At 42.4% G+C, this 14,896-nt stretch overlaps 1 protein-coding gene across 3 annotated transcripts in view; it reads right to left on the bottom strand.

Moving 5' to 3' along the window:
• ZFTA (zinc finger translocation associated) overlaps window positions 1-14,896 on the bottom strand; it is a 50,067-nt gene that overhangs the window by 21,244 nt on the left and 13,927 nt on the right. The gene's annotated exons all lie outside the window — the stretch shown is intronic.

Genomic DNA, 14,896 nt, shown 5'->3' on the forward strand with positions numbered 1-14,896 from the left:
TGGGGAGGGAGGTGGGAGGGGGGATTAGGATGGGGAACACATGTAAATCCATGGCTGATTCATATCAATGTATGGCAAAAACCACTACAATATTGTAAAGTAATTAGCCTTCAACTAATATAAATAAATTTAAAAAAAGAAAAGGAAATGCCTTCTGCACTCTTAATTGTGCTGTAGGTAGTAGACCACTTCCTTTGAGAATCAGAGATTTTTCTTGAGGTCTTAGGGCCTTTACAAGCTAATTACTGTAGTGTGTTTTTTTTTTGGTCGCTCAGTTGTGTCCAACTCTTTGCGACCCCATGGACTATAGCCTACCAGGATCCTCAGTCCATGGAATTTTCCAGGCAAGAATACTGGAGTGGATTGCCATTTCCTTCTCCAGGGGATCTTCCCGACCCAGGGATCGAACCCGGTCTCCTGCATTGTAGGCAGATGCTTTACCGTCTGAGCTACCAGGGAAGCCCTGTAATAGATAAATCTATTTCTGAGTTATCCTTTGAAGTGGAACATAGCAATAAGTTGTCTACATAGTGAATGAGTGTAGAGTTCTTAAGGAACTGAAAGGTGACCAAGTCTTGATGTAAAACCTGTGAAAAATAAGATGGGGCTCCAGTGTATCTTTGTGGCATTACAATCCAGGTATGGTGTTGGTTTTTTCCAAGTGAAGACAAATAAATGTTGATCATCCTTGTCAACTGGAATACTAAAGAAAGCAGAGCTAAGATCCACTGCTGTGAACTATTTTGAGCTTGTAGGTACATTAGATAACAAGGTCTTGGGATTTCGAATGGCATGGAAACTTAGCATCATGATTTTATTAATTGCATGCAGACCCCGGACAGATCTCCAGCCTCATCCATTTGGTATTCTGATGAGTAAGATCAGAATGTTACAGAGACTACTGCATGGAATTGTAAGTTCTTTCTTAATTAAGTCTGTATTTGGTGAGAGCCTTAGGAAAGCTTCTGGTTTTAGTGGATAGTACAGCAATTTAGGCAGGAGTTTGGAATGTTCTGTTTGGATTTTTTATGGATTCAGTGCTCTTAATTTTGCCTGTGTCACTTGAGGAAGAAGCATACAGGCATTCAGGCACTTCTGAGAGTTAAGGGTTTTCATACTTTAGAGTCTTAGTTCCTGCTTGCAGAGAGCAGGACACCTCAGGTTCAGGGGAGTCAGAAAATTCTAAGATCGTTTTACCTTCTGTGTTAAATTTTATATAACTCTTCATTTTTAGAAAGCAAACCTCATCCTAACAGGCTTATGGGGGCCATGTCACACAGAAGGAAAGTATGGTTTTCCAAAAATGTCATCTGGTTCAGTTTAGGTTAGACACAAATACCCTTTGCACTTGGTTAGAAACCCCCAATATGGAAATATTCTCTTTACTCCAAGGGAGTTGCTGTTTTATGAAAGGAAGTTTTAATAGTGATAAAGTGGCAACGGTAAACCCCAGTACTGAGCAGTATTCTCCACTGTTTATGTTAGGTTCCATTCGCTCATTTAGAGGAATCCTGGGGAGCAACTTACAGGAGGACCCCTCAGAGCCCCATCAGTGTTTATTATTACTTCAGTAATCAAAGTTTTTGAATTCCCCCAATGGAAAAGCAGTCTGGATTAATAAATGGAGGTCTGTGAAACAATGGGATCTGCAGGGGGCATTGCTTTTTTCAGTGCCCCAGTTGTGTACAGTGAAGGCAGACACTTCAGAGCAGAGTTCTATTCCTGAATGGGGGATCTCTAGGTTCTGGCTTGAAATGTGTTTGTGGAGGTCTCCTTGGCCCTCGGAGTTGTTGTAACTTCAGGGCCACAAATTGGTTGGCTTTTTTAATTTTATCTTTCTCCAGGGTTTTTTCAAAATGCTTAGCTAGGTCTATTTTTTTTTTTTTTTTTTTTTTACCTAGGTCTATTAATTCAGCAAGATTTTTTTTTTTTTTTTTTTTTTTTACCTAGGTCTATTAATTCAGCAAGAAAGGTAACTTCCCAGCCCAGCTCGTGTCTCTTAACTAGGCTACTTGGTTCAGCCAGAGCTGCTGCTTCTTATTTTTTTTTTTTCAGAGCTTCCTAATGAATAAGGAGGTAAGGGTGTTTTCTGACCCTGCATTAATAAAGAATGTTTCACAAACAGGGTTTCCAATTTTTGTCTTATAATCTGAGACTGCTTCATTCTTTTCTTGTTTGTTTGCAAGCTTGATAGACCAGTCAGTCTCTCTGGGAAATGCCTTATCCATACTTACAAGTAGGTCTTCAGCTATTTTTCTAGTGCCTTTTGGGCCATCTGTAGCAAACCACAGTTTGTATGTAGGTCTTTATCATCAGTTTCGGGATCTTACCATTTGGCTTCAGTCATCCATTTGGGGGCATTATCACATCCTGATTCATTTGAATAAACTGGCAGAGGTCCAGGAGCCCCATATGGTAGGCTCTAGTTAGAATTCTAAATTCCTCATAAAAATTTTGAGGATTCTCTTGAGGGTCTGGAGAACTTTGATGATGGCTCCGCTTCAGGCTTTGACCAGGAGAAAAGATGGTTACATTTGGTATTCCAGGCTTAGCAAAGGGCCTCCTTTCCAAAGGTAAGTGAGGGGACTTCCCTGGTGGCTCAGCAGTAAAGAATCCACCTGCCAAGGCAGGAGACACAGGTTTGCTCCTTGATCTGGAAAGATCCCACATGCCCTGGAACAACTAAGCCCACGCACCATACCTACTCAGCCTGTGCTCTGGAGCCCAAGAGCTGCAACGACCGAGGTCCACGCGCCCTAGAGCCTGTGTTCCAAAGAGAAACTACCGCGGTGAGAAGCCCATGCACCGCAACTAGAGAGTAGCCGCTGCAACTAGGGAAAAGCCCATGCAGCAGCAAAGACCCAGCACAGCCAAAAATAAATAAAGTTATTTTAAAAAAAAAGACCACTGAGGGACCTCCCTGGTGGTCTAGTGGTTAAGACTCCATGCTCCCAATGCAGGGGGCCTGAGTTCAACCCTTGGTCAGGGAACCAGATCCTGCATGCCACAACTAAAGATCCCATGTGCTGCAGCTAAGACGTGGTGCGGCCAAATAAATATATGCATGCGTGCTCAGTTATGTCTGACTCTTTGCAACCCCATGAACTGCAACCTGCCATGCTCTTCTGTCCATGGAATTCTCCAGCCAAGAATACTGGAGTGGGTTGCCATGCCCTCCTCCAGGGTATCTTCCCAACCCAGGAATCAAGCCCACATCTTCCGCTTGGCAGGCAGATTCTTTACCACTGGGCCACCTGGGAAGCCCAAAAGAAAGATAGACACCCCTTGCTCCCAAGGAGGCTATAGACTACTGGGCATAAATGTGTTCCCTGCAAGTTATTGATGCTGATATTGTTTAGTCTCTAAATTGTGTCTGAGTCTTTTTGCGACCCCATGGACTGTAGCCCACAAGACTCTGCTGTCCGTGGGATTTCCCAGGCAAGAATACTGAAGTGGGTTGCCATTTCATTCTCTGGGAATCTTCCGGACCATCTCCTGTGTTGGCAGGTGGATTCTTTACCACTGAGCCAGCAGGGAAGCCGCCAAATAAATAAATACATTTAGAAAATAGAAAGCAATTGAGTAAAAGAATTAGTAGGTTCAGGAAATTTAGGGAGGGGAGGGATACCAGAAGGAACAGTTGGAGTCAAGTCAGGCAGTATGCACTTCTTTTTAGATTCACCGTCAATTTGTTCCTTAAAGTTTTCAATTGTGTTTTGTAAAGAATCTTTTATTTTTTTATTTTTGTAAAGAATCTTTTAAAGAGGTAATTTTGATTCCTTTCAGTTTTAAGAAGCTTCTGAATACCAGTAAAAAAAAAAATGCACCACACTGTTTTGGGGGAGATTTAGAACTCTTTTTTCTCTGGAGCACCTTGTAAAGATATGCTTATCTAGGTTAAAAATTTCCTGCTACAGCCACTGTAATTCAAGGTTGTCTTTGATAAGATAATACAGGGCCCATAATTTATACATATTGTTAGCCAGGACCGCAGGTGGAGGAGTCCCAGATTTTTTGGACTCAAGGAAAATTTTCTTTCTCTCTCTCTCTTTTTTTTTTTTCTTTTATGTTTTTTCCATGACATGTGGCATGCTGAATCTTAGTTCTCCAACCAGGATCAAACTTGTGCCCCCTGAAGTGGAAGCAAGGAGTCTTAACCACTGGACTACCAGGGAACTCCCCCAGTCCAGTTCCTTTTAAGTCAGCTGATCCCCAGGCCTAGTCCAGAGAAAGAAATCCTCAAATAAATTCAGAGAGTTCTTTCAAACACAAAACCCACAAAGCTCAAATAAGAAAGTAACTTACCTACAACTTCCAGAGGTAGCAAGAAAGCAGTGAGCCCAATGGGCTTAGTGGGTCACTCTGCCTGGCTGCTTGCTCCTGGGGCAATTTGGCATCTCCTTTGGATCCTAGTTTTGACACCAGAACAGTTAAAAGATAAACTGAGGCATAGTAACTTTTTAGGGAATTTATTTGAACAAAAATATATTCAAATAAGGCCATGCCAAACTGGAAGCAGTTAGAAGTGCTCTGTTGATAGGAACTTAAGAAACGCTTTTATAGAGAAAAACTGAAAGCAAGGTAAGGAAAGTATTGATTGGCTATAATTTTAAATGTAGTTGGCTCTTTGTCCTTAGGTTCTGCTTTCATAACCTTGAGGTATTCACTGGCTTAGATTTGGCTTTGCTTCTGTAGATGATGTGGGCTTCCCTTGTGGCTCAGCTGGTAAAGAAGCCTCCTGCAATGTGGGAGACCTGGGTTCGATCCCTGGCTTGGGAAGCTCCCCTGGAGAAGGGAAAGGCTACCCACTCCAATATTCTGGCCTGGAGAATTCCATGGACTATATAGTCCATGGGGTTACAAAGAGTTGGATATGACTGAGTGACTTTCACTTTCACTTTCCATAGATGGTGTAGCATTAGAGCCCCCTCAGTCTAATGGCCTCCTTGCTGAATTAATCTAACACCATCCTCTGTCCTCCTCTATCTCCCTACCCCTGCAGCCCACTCTCCACTCAGCTTTAGAATGATCTTTCTAAAGCAAATCTGGTGCAGTATCTCCCCCCCACTGGCTTCCCATTGCCCTCAGAATCAGAATCCATTCCTTCACAGCCCACCTTACCCCTCGTTCTTTTCTCTCACCACCAGCACGCCAGGACCCCTCAAGGAGGCTGTGCATATACAGCGCCCTCTGCCTGGAGTGCATTTCTCCCTCTGTTCCTGGTTCCAACTTCCTCATCCTTAAGGTTACCGGTAGGGCTTCGCAGGTGACTCAGTGGTAAAGAATCCACCTGCCAATTTAGGAGAGAGTTGTAGGTTTGATCCTTGTGTCTGGAAGATCCCCTAGAGAAGGAAATGGCAACCCACTCCAATATTCTTGCCGGGGAAATCCCAGGGACAGGGGAGCCTGGCGGGCTACAGTCCATGGGGTCATGAAAGAGTTGGACACGACTGGGTAACTAAGCAAGGCATTTCAAAGACCTCCCGTATCTGGGGTGGTCTAATGGCCTCCCATTAGAGTCAGTTCTGTGCTCTTTTGAGTTGGACTGACACTTTCACTTCTTTTAATTGCCTTCTTATTCGTATGTCAAAATAATGTACTAAAATGTTAATTTGTCTTTTGTTCTCACTGCTGTGGGAGAATTAGCAGGTCATTGATTTGAAAACTTGCGTTCACAGAAGGAAGGTGGCAGAATTGTTCCAGAGGGGAGGGATCTCAACTGTTGAAGGGAATCCTGGTGGGATTCCAGGGGAAGCAGGGAAGAAATCAGTTCATCATCAGCTCAGCCGCTTAGTTGTGTCTGACTCTTTGTGACCCCATGGACTGCAGCACACCAGGCCTCCCTGTCCATCACCAACTCCCGGAGTTTACTCAAACTCATGTCCATTGAGCCGGCCATGCCATCCAACCATCTCATCCTCTGTCGTCCCCTTCTCCTCCTGCCTTCCAATCATTCCCAGCCTCAGAGTCTTTTCTAATGTGTCAGCTCTTCACATCAGGTGACCAAGGTATTAGAGCTTCAGCATCAGTTTTTCCAATGAATATTCAGGACTGATTTCCTTTAGGATTGACTGGTTGGATCTCCTTGCAGTCCAAGGGACTCTCAAGAGTCCTCTCCAGCACCACAGTTGAAAAGCATCAATTCTTTGGTGCTCAGCTTTCTTCATGGTCCAACTCTCATATCCATAGATATGTGATACATGTAACTCCATAGCTGATTCATGTCAATGTAAGACAAAACCCACTGAAATGTTGTGAAGTAATTAGCCTCCAACTAATAAAAAAAAAAAAAAAACATAGATATGTGGACATCTTCTAGGTATTGAGAGCAATGGGAGGGTCTCTGAGGACAGGAAAAGACACACCTGAAAATCAAGGGTAATGGAGAGATCTGAAGGCAGGGCCGGAGTGGAGAAGGGGAATGGAGGTGGAGAAGATCGTTCTAGGCATCCCAGCATGTACAAAAGGTTCTGTAATAGAAGGGGACAGACTCACATAAGAGGGAAGTAGCATGGGTGAGGTATGGCTTGAGGCATGGTCAAGCACGCAAGGTTTTAAAGGCTTTGTTAAGGATTTTGGTCTTTTTTCTAAGAGCAAAAGTATTAGGAGAAATACACTAACTGAAACTGCCACCCAGACTAGGCAGCATAGCAACCGTCTGCAAGAGTAACTTTATGACAGGAGGTCCTGGTAAGGAACTCCGAACTACTAGGAGCTAAAAAGCTACCGCCACCTTGAAGAATCCGGGCAAGGTCAAAAGGAGACTCCACACGTCCTACCTCCTCCCAGAATCCCTCACCGGCATCCACCTTGGCTGAGCGATGTGCCCGCCACCAAGAAGGACCCTGAGTCAGAAGGTTTGGCCAGAGCCAACCTGGAAACTAATCCCATCAACATAAAGCCTGAGACTGTGAGCCACGCGGCAGAGCAGTTCTCCTGGGTTCCCTTACTCTCCTGCTGTCTGCCCTGGGACCCCTTCCCAATAAAGTCTCTTGCTCAGTCAGCATGTGTATCTCCTTGGACAATCCATTTCCCAGTGGAAATGAGCCTCCTTTCAGACCCGGGAAGAGATTCCCCCTTGCTGCAACAAGAGGAGGTTTTAAACATTCGCGGGGGGTCAGGGTAGGGCAGGGGTTGATATTATCAGATTTATATTTTGGTTTTTTTGTTTGTTTTTTTTTTGTTGTTGTTGTTTTTAAGTACTTATTTAATTGATTTATTTGACTGCACCAGGATTTAGTTGCAGGATGTGGGATCTAGTTCCATGATCAGGTATCGAACCCTGGGCTCTCTGCATCAGGAGCATGGAGTCTTAGCCACTCAACCACCAGGGAAGTCCCCAGATTTATATTTTGAAAAGACAACTGTGAAAATATATTGCAGGGAAAAAAAGAGTAGAGGCATGAGGTAGATAGAAAGCCTTTGAATTGGACCAAGAGAGAACTGAGGAGCTGCCAGCAATACAACAACATACGTGGAAATGTAAAAAGGAGGCAGAGTCCACAGTCCCTGAGGATATTTAACAGAATTGGGGGAGGAGAGGGAGGCTCCAGTGATGACACTGAAATTTTGGTTTGCAGGAAAGGAAAGGTGTTGGTATTATTCATTGAGCCCTGGGACATCAGGAGAAAAGTAGGCTGGGGCCGGGGAAGGGGGCTGGGGAAGAGCAGATCAACTGGGGAGCATGTGTCTGCAAGTACCAGAAGGCAGAGGCTGAACTGTAAGACTGTTGTTTACAGAAGAAGCCCAGAGATTAGAGTTTCCTGACTTTTCTCAGACTCTTCCCACTATTCAGCTCCGTCCCTTCTTGCAGGCTGGTTTTTTAGTCCTATGTTTGTTGTCTCATGACTGGCATAGCTCCAAATATCATGTGCTCACACCAGCATTACAAGTAAGAAGTGAGGTGCAGGGGCTGTGTCTTTTTATCTGGAAGGCAAGATCTTCAAAAACTCACCAGCAAATTTCCCATTGCCTCTCATGGGCCAGAGCTGGCTGCCTGACCATCGCTGAACGCAAAGGGAGCTAGGAAGATTTGTATCGGTGACAAAAAGTCTTCCTTGACAAACTCCAATCCAGGTCCTTTGAAGCCTCTTCTCAGCTGTGCCCTGACTTTTGGACTTGTGTGTTCATCACTGCATCGTTCAGTTTTAACAAGAATCTGTTGGGTCGGTCTAGCCAGAATCTCACCGTTACCCTCTGAGTTTTCCACTAGTAATTTTCCATCCACTGACCCCCACCCTGAGCCTTGGCTATAAATCCCTACTTTTCTTTATTGTGTTTGAAGTTGACCCCTAATACAAACCCCCATCATAGTAGCTCCTTGGAAAAGTCCACCTGATGATCATCACAAATGTAATGAATGATTTTTCCTTTAACGTCAATCATTTGGAAAAAAAAAAAAATATATATATATATATATATATATATATATATATATCTCATTTGTAGTTTAGAGTAACATAACTTATCCCCCTGGGGCTGAGGGCAGAGCCTGTATTCCTAAAATCAAGGGAGCCCATAAAGGAGCTGGGGGAGGGCTAATGGGTTTCAGTGAACCGGATGTGCACAGTGTCAAGGTCAACTATCATCTGTGCAGCTCAAATCCAAGCTTCTTTCTGGAAACAGCACTTCCACTTTTTCTTTTGGGATTGTGCTTCTCACACCCAAACTAAGTGGTTGGGTGTGGCTGATCTCATCCCCCACAGTTGTGGGGTTGGTGTATGACCCAAGTGAGGTCGCCAGTACCAGGATGCAAACTTGAGACATATTAATCTTCACATTTTATTCATTTATCTAAAATTCACATGTAGCTGAATGTCTCATTTAAAAAAATTTTTTTATTGACATGTACACACTACTTTATTATTTTCTGTCTGTGCTGGGTCTGAATTGCTGCATGTGGGTTTTCTCTCGTGGTGAACAGCAGGGGCTATTCTCTAGTTGCAGTGCACAGGATTCTCATTGCAGTGGTTTCTCTTGTTGCGGAGCATGGTCTCTAGGTGCATGGGCTTCAGTAGTTGTGGCCCCAGGCCCTAGCGTGCAGGCTTCAGTAGTTGTGGCCCCAGGCTTGGTTGCTTGGCTGCACGTGGAAGCCTCCTGGACAAGGGATCAAATCCACGTCCCCAGCATTGACCGGCTGATTCTTACCCACTGTGCCATCAGGGAAGTCCTGAATGTCTCATTTTTTTTTTAACTTTTTATTTTATCCTGGAATATACCCAGCTAACAATATTGTGATAGTTTCAGGTCCACAGCAAAGAGACTCAGTCATACATATACATGTATCTATTCTCCTCCAAACTCCCCTCCCATCCAGGCTGCCACATAACATTGGGCAGAGTTCCCTGTGCTACACAGCAAGTCCTTGTTGGTTATCCATTTTAAATATAGCAGTGTACTTGTCTGTCCCAAACTCCCTAACTATCCATTCCCCCCATCCTTACCCCCAGCAACCATAAGTTCCTTCTGGAAGACTGTGAGTCTGTTTGTGTCTTGTAAATAAGTTCATTTGTATAATTTCTTTTTAGAATCTGCATAGAAGGGATATCATAGGATATTTCTCTTTCTCTGTCTGACTTACTTCACTCAGTATCACAATTTCCAGGTCCATCCATGTTGCTGCAAATGTTATTTCATTCTTTTTATGGCTAAGCCATATTCCACTGTATATATGTACCAGATCTTCCTTATACTCATATTTTATTCATTAAATCTGGCAACTCCAGATCCAGGCCTACCAATAGGACACAGACATTGGTTTGGAAACGACTGTGAGTCCTAAGCCAGGCTGATGAGAGTCTCCCTTCAAACATTTGATGGAGCACTCAGGGAGGAGGCTTTTTTAATTGTACTGGGTTGCAAAGTTAGCAGAACATAACTTCAGCTGCAAGAGTGAGCTTCAGACCTAGATCTGGCCCATCCAAAGATTTCTTCTCCAAATTACAATGATTGTGTCATAACTAGGCACAAAACCCAAGCAGAGTCAACAAGCCTGGAGCTGATGATGGAATTATTGGGATAGAGAAACCTCTGTTTGTCTGCTGGAGATACTGAGCTGGAATCATGGAAGCCTGTTGCTGCTGGTGATTATCTCACCTCCATGTGAGGGAGGGTAAGCATAGAAGTCAAGTCAGCAGAGTGGATTCCCTGGCAGTCAGTGGTTAGGACTCTGCATTTCACTGCAGAGGGACTGTATTCAATCTCTGGTCCAGGATGAAGATCCCACAAGTGAAGTCAGCAGAGAAAAAAGCAGAAGCAAGAAATGGAAAAACAGATACTGAGTCCTGTCAATATCATTGAACCTTTAATATCAATCTGCCAGGCCTCAAGCCATTCTTCCTCTGGACTTTTCAGTTAACTGAGCCATTAACTTCGTTTTATGGCTTAAACTAGTGTGACCTGGAATTCTGTGACTTGCCCCCAAGGGAATACTGATTAGGGGAAGGTCCCTGGTTCAATTTTGGACATGTTGAGTTGCGTCTGATGTCAAGTAGCCAGTGCACATGTGAATCTGAGCTAGAGGTTTAAATTAGTTAAGTCTACTTTGCATAGACGGTGAATTCCCCATGCCTAGAACCCAGCCTGGCATAAGGTAGGCATTCAGTGAATATTTGATGAATATGTGAATGAATGAATATAGCAATCATTAATTCTTAGTAGCCCTTCAAAACAAGAAGTGCTGATCAATCCAGGTAGTTGGGATAAACAGAATGAACACTGCTGAAGAAAATATTAGTGAATGGGAAGAGCAAATTGAATAACTTTCCCAGATGGGAGAGGTTTTAAAAATTGAAAATATTTTTTAAAAAATTAGTAAAAGTAGAAGTAAAAATATCCAGATAATAGGATTTTAGAAAGAAAAATATAAAGTTGGAGGAAAAAAATATTTGAAGAGATAATGAAAGTAAATTTAGAGAATATAAGAAAAGATCAAAAGACTTCTGTTTGCAACCAGGATATAGAAATTTTCAGCTGGCTAGTGCTCCCACTGCAGAAATTAGAAGAAAAACAAAACAAAAAAATAAGAAAATTGCAAGAATCATCTTTTTGAAATCAGCAGAGTTATAAATAAATGCAAAGCTATGAATGAATGAGATAAAGATTCCAGACATGGACCTTCATTCCTGAATAGGCTGAGTCACAGGTCAAATATTTTTCTCTGGAGGGATTTGCCAATTCTGGGCACAAAAGCTTAGCTCAGGCAAAGGAACACTATTGGGAGAAAGAGAAGCCAGCAGAGCTTTTGGTGGTCATGAGGAGCTGGACATTCCTAGAAGTCCCGAAACTTGGGAGTGAAGTCTTCTGCAGTCTCATGGTGTTTAGGAGACCATGAGACTCCTAAATTAGAGAAACAGGGACTGCCTGAAACAAAGGGCACTTGCTATGTTGTAAAGATGTATGGGGTGGGAGATGGGAGTTGTCGTTGTTGGAGGTGGGAGAGTTAAAGCTCAAAACTTCCAAACGAGAGAATAAAACATCCCATAGCCCAAAGGCTGAGACAGAGACCTTCGAGGCTCTCATTCAAAAGCCCCGGAATGGAAAATTCCCTGGTGGTCCAATGGTTAACAATCTACCTTCCAATGCAGAGGGTGCTGGTCAGGGGATTAGATCCCACATGTTGTGGGGCAACTAACTCAATGTGGGCAACTAGAGAACCCACACGCTGCAACTAAGATCCAACACAGTCAAATAAATAGTTTTTTTTAAATTAAGTCTATAAAAATAAAAAAAAGAGAAATGAGAGCCCAGAATCCTCATGCCTAAGAAACGAGGATGCAACAAAAGTAGATAGAATATTCATAAAACTGAAATGTATCCCCAATTCGGTTAATCCTTTACTAACTAAATGTGATCAGTCTTAGTGCAGGAGCCCCACAGAAGTGAATGCAGAACATCCTGTAATGGAGGATAAGATCACGTGTATAAAAGATCATGGTCCTTTGGGAAGTTGCTAGTCTGTCCTAACAGCAAATAGAAGGCTGAGAAAACTGAGAAATCAGCAACTCTTCTTAGATGTGTAAAAGAAGTGAGGTCACAGCAAGTGACGGAAGGTCGCAGAGGGCCAGGGACCTGTGACAGTGAGGTCGCAGAAGTGAGAGCAGCAAACTGCCGCTCCCCAAGTTGGAGAGACAGACAGGTGAATACGTAGAATCAGGTCTACCTGAGCAGAAACCCAGGAGCTGAAACCTCAGTGGGAGCCCATGCAGGTAGGGAAGCCTGAAGGGTAGTTGATGAATTGCGAGCAGTTCAGTGCGGATGGCCTTGGCATCACTGACTCAACGGACATCAGTTTGAGCAAGCTCCGGGCATTGGTGATGGACAGGGAAGCCTGGCGCACTGCAGTCCATGGGGTCTCAAAGAGTCGGACATGACTGAGCGACTGAACTGAATGGGCATATTAGAAAAAGGAGAAAGAGTGAAAGGAGCAGAAGAGATACTGCAAACAGCAATGACGTTCCCCAACTGAATGTCAGATACCAAACCCGTAGACTTGCCATTTCTAAGAAATGTTAAAAGAAGTTCTTCAGAGAAAAGGAAAATAATATAGGTCAGAAAGTTGGATCTACATAAAGAAAGGAAGAATATGGCAGAAAGAATAATGAAGGTAAAATTAAAACTTGCATTTTTCTTATTCTTAATTGATCTAACAGATAACAGTTTGTTCAAATTAATAGTGTATATATATACACACACACACACACCCATAATGTATGTTTATATATAAGTGACACGAATGACAGTGAAGGAACAGAAGTTATGATTATTTTGATATTATAGGAAACTCGTTACCGAGACTTCCTGGTGGTCTAACAGTTAAGATTCCAGGCTCCTAAGGCAGGGGGCCCGGGTTCCGGTTCTTAGTCAGGGAACTAGACACCACATGCCTCAAGGAAGATTGAAGATCCCGAATGCTGCAACTAAGACCTGGCCCAGCCAAATAAAAAAATACTAAAAAAAAAAGAAAAACTCATTACCCATGAGGTTGTATAGTGTTATTAGAAAGTGGACCTGGACTTCCCTGGTGGAACAGTGGAGAAGAATCTGACTGCTAATGCAGGGGACATGAGTTCAATCCTTGGTCCAGGAAGATTCCACATGCCACGGAGCAACTAAATCCATTCACCACAACTACTGAGCCCAAATGCTGCAACTACTGAAGCCCTTGCAACTAGAGCCTGTGCTCCACAAGAGAGGCCACTACAATGAGAAGCCAGGGCAGGGCGTGAAGACTAGGCCCCTCCCACCACAACTAGAGAAAGCCCACACCCAGCAGTGAGGACCCAGTATAACTAAAAATAAAACTAGCCAAAATGTTTAAAAAAGAAAATGGACCTGGATTAGTTGTAAATGCATATTGCAAACTCTAGGGCAACCACTAAAAAACTAAAAAAAGATTTTCCTTTATGCTGGGAAAGGAGAGAAACTGGAATCATATAAAATGCTCAGTTAAAATCATGAAAGGTAGGAGAATGGAATATAAAAATAGGAATAAAGAAGAAGGGCAATAAGTAGGAAACAGTAACAAATATGGTGCATATGGACACAGCTATACCAGTAGCCACTTTTGAATGTCAGTGGTCTAAAGGAACTAATCAAAAGACAGATTGTGAGAGTGGCTCATCCCACTGATGAGCAGGGAAATGCAAATAAAAACTACAGTGAGATACCACCTCACATCCATTAGGATGGCTACTAACAAACAAACAAGAAAGGAAATAAGTGTTGATGAGGATGTAGAGAAATGGAAACTGTGTGTGCTATTGGTAAAAATGTAAATGGTACATCTGTGGAAAACAGTATAGCATTTCCTCAAAAAATCAAGTATAGAATTACCATATGACCCAGCAATTTCCATTTCTGGGTATACATCCAAAAGAACTGAAAACAGGGTCTTCAAGAGATATTTGTACACCCATGTTCATAGTAGCATTATTTACAATATGTGGAAGCAACAAAAAGTGTCTATCCACAGAAGAATAAGTGAGTGGGGTGTATACATACAATGGAATATTATTCAGTCTTTTAAAAAATTTTTAATTGATGTGTAATTGACATAGAACATTATGTTAGTTTCTGGTGTACAACATAATGATTCAATGTGTGTGTACATTGAGAAATCATCACCACAATAAGTCTAGTTAGCATCTTTTCAGTCTTTAAAAGGAAGGAAATACTGATATAGAGACAAAAAGTAAGATGGTGATTGCTAGGGGCTGGGCAGGAGAGAAAATAAGGGGATTTGTTTAATAAGTACAGGGATTCCATTTTATAAGGTGAAAAGATTTATGGAGATGAATGGTGCTGATAGTTGTATAACATTATGAATGTATTTAATACCAGTGAACCATAAACATAAAATGGTTAACATGATAAGCTTTATGTGTATTTTATCACAATAAAATAATTGGGAAAAAAAGATCTATAAGAGGAAAACTACACAACCTGATGAAAGAAATCAAAGAGCTAAATAAGTGGAGAGATATTCCATGTTCGTGGATAGGAAGACTCAGTACTGTAAAACTGCAGTAATCAGGACAGTGTATTATTGATGAAGGAATAGACAAATAGATCAGTAGATCAGAACAGAGAGCATATAAACAGACCCACGTAAATGTGGTCAATTCATCTTTGACAAAGGGGCAAAGGCAATACAATGGATGGAAGATAGTCTTTTCAATAAATAGAACAACTAGACATCCACAAACAAAAAAAGAAAGACACAAACCTTCACAAAAGTTAACTCAAAATGAATCACTGACCTCAATGTAAAATGCAAAACTATAAAACTCCAAGAAGATAACATAAGAGAAGGTCTAGCTGGCCTTAGGTTTCTAAATGACTTTAGATATGCCCCAAGGGCACAATCCATGAGGAGAAAATTGAAATCCTGGATATA

This window comes from Odocoileus virginianus, chromosome 28, assembly GCF_023699985.2.
Source record: "Odocoileus virginianus isolate 20LAN1187 ecotype Illinois chromosome 28, Ovbor_1.2, whole genome shotgun sequence".
Taxonomy (NCBI): domain Eukaryota; kingdom Metazoa; phylum Chordata; class Mammalia; order Artiodactyla; family Cervidae; genus Odocoileus; species Odocoileus virginianus.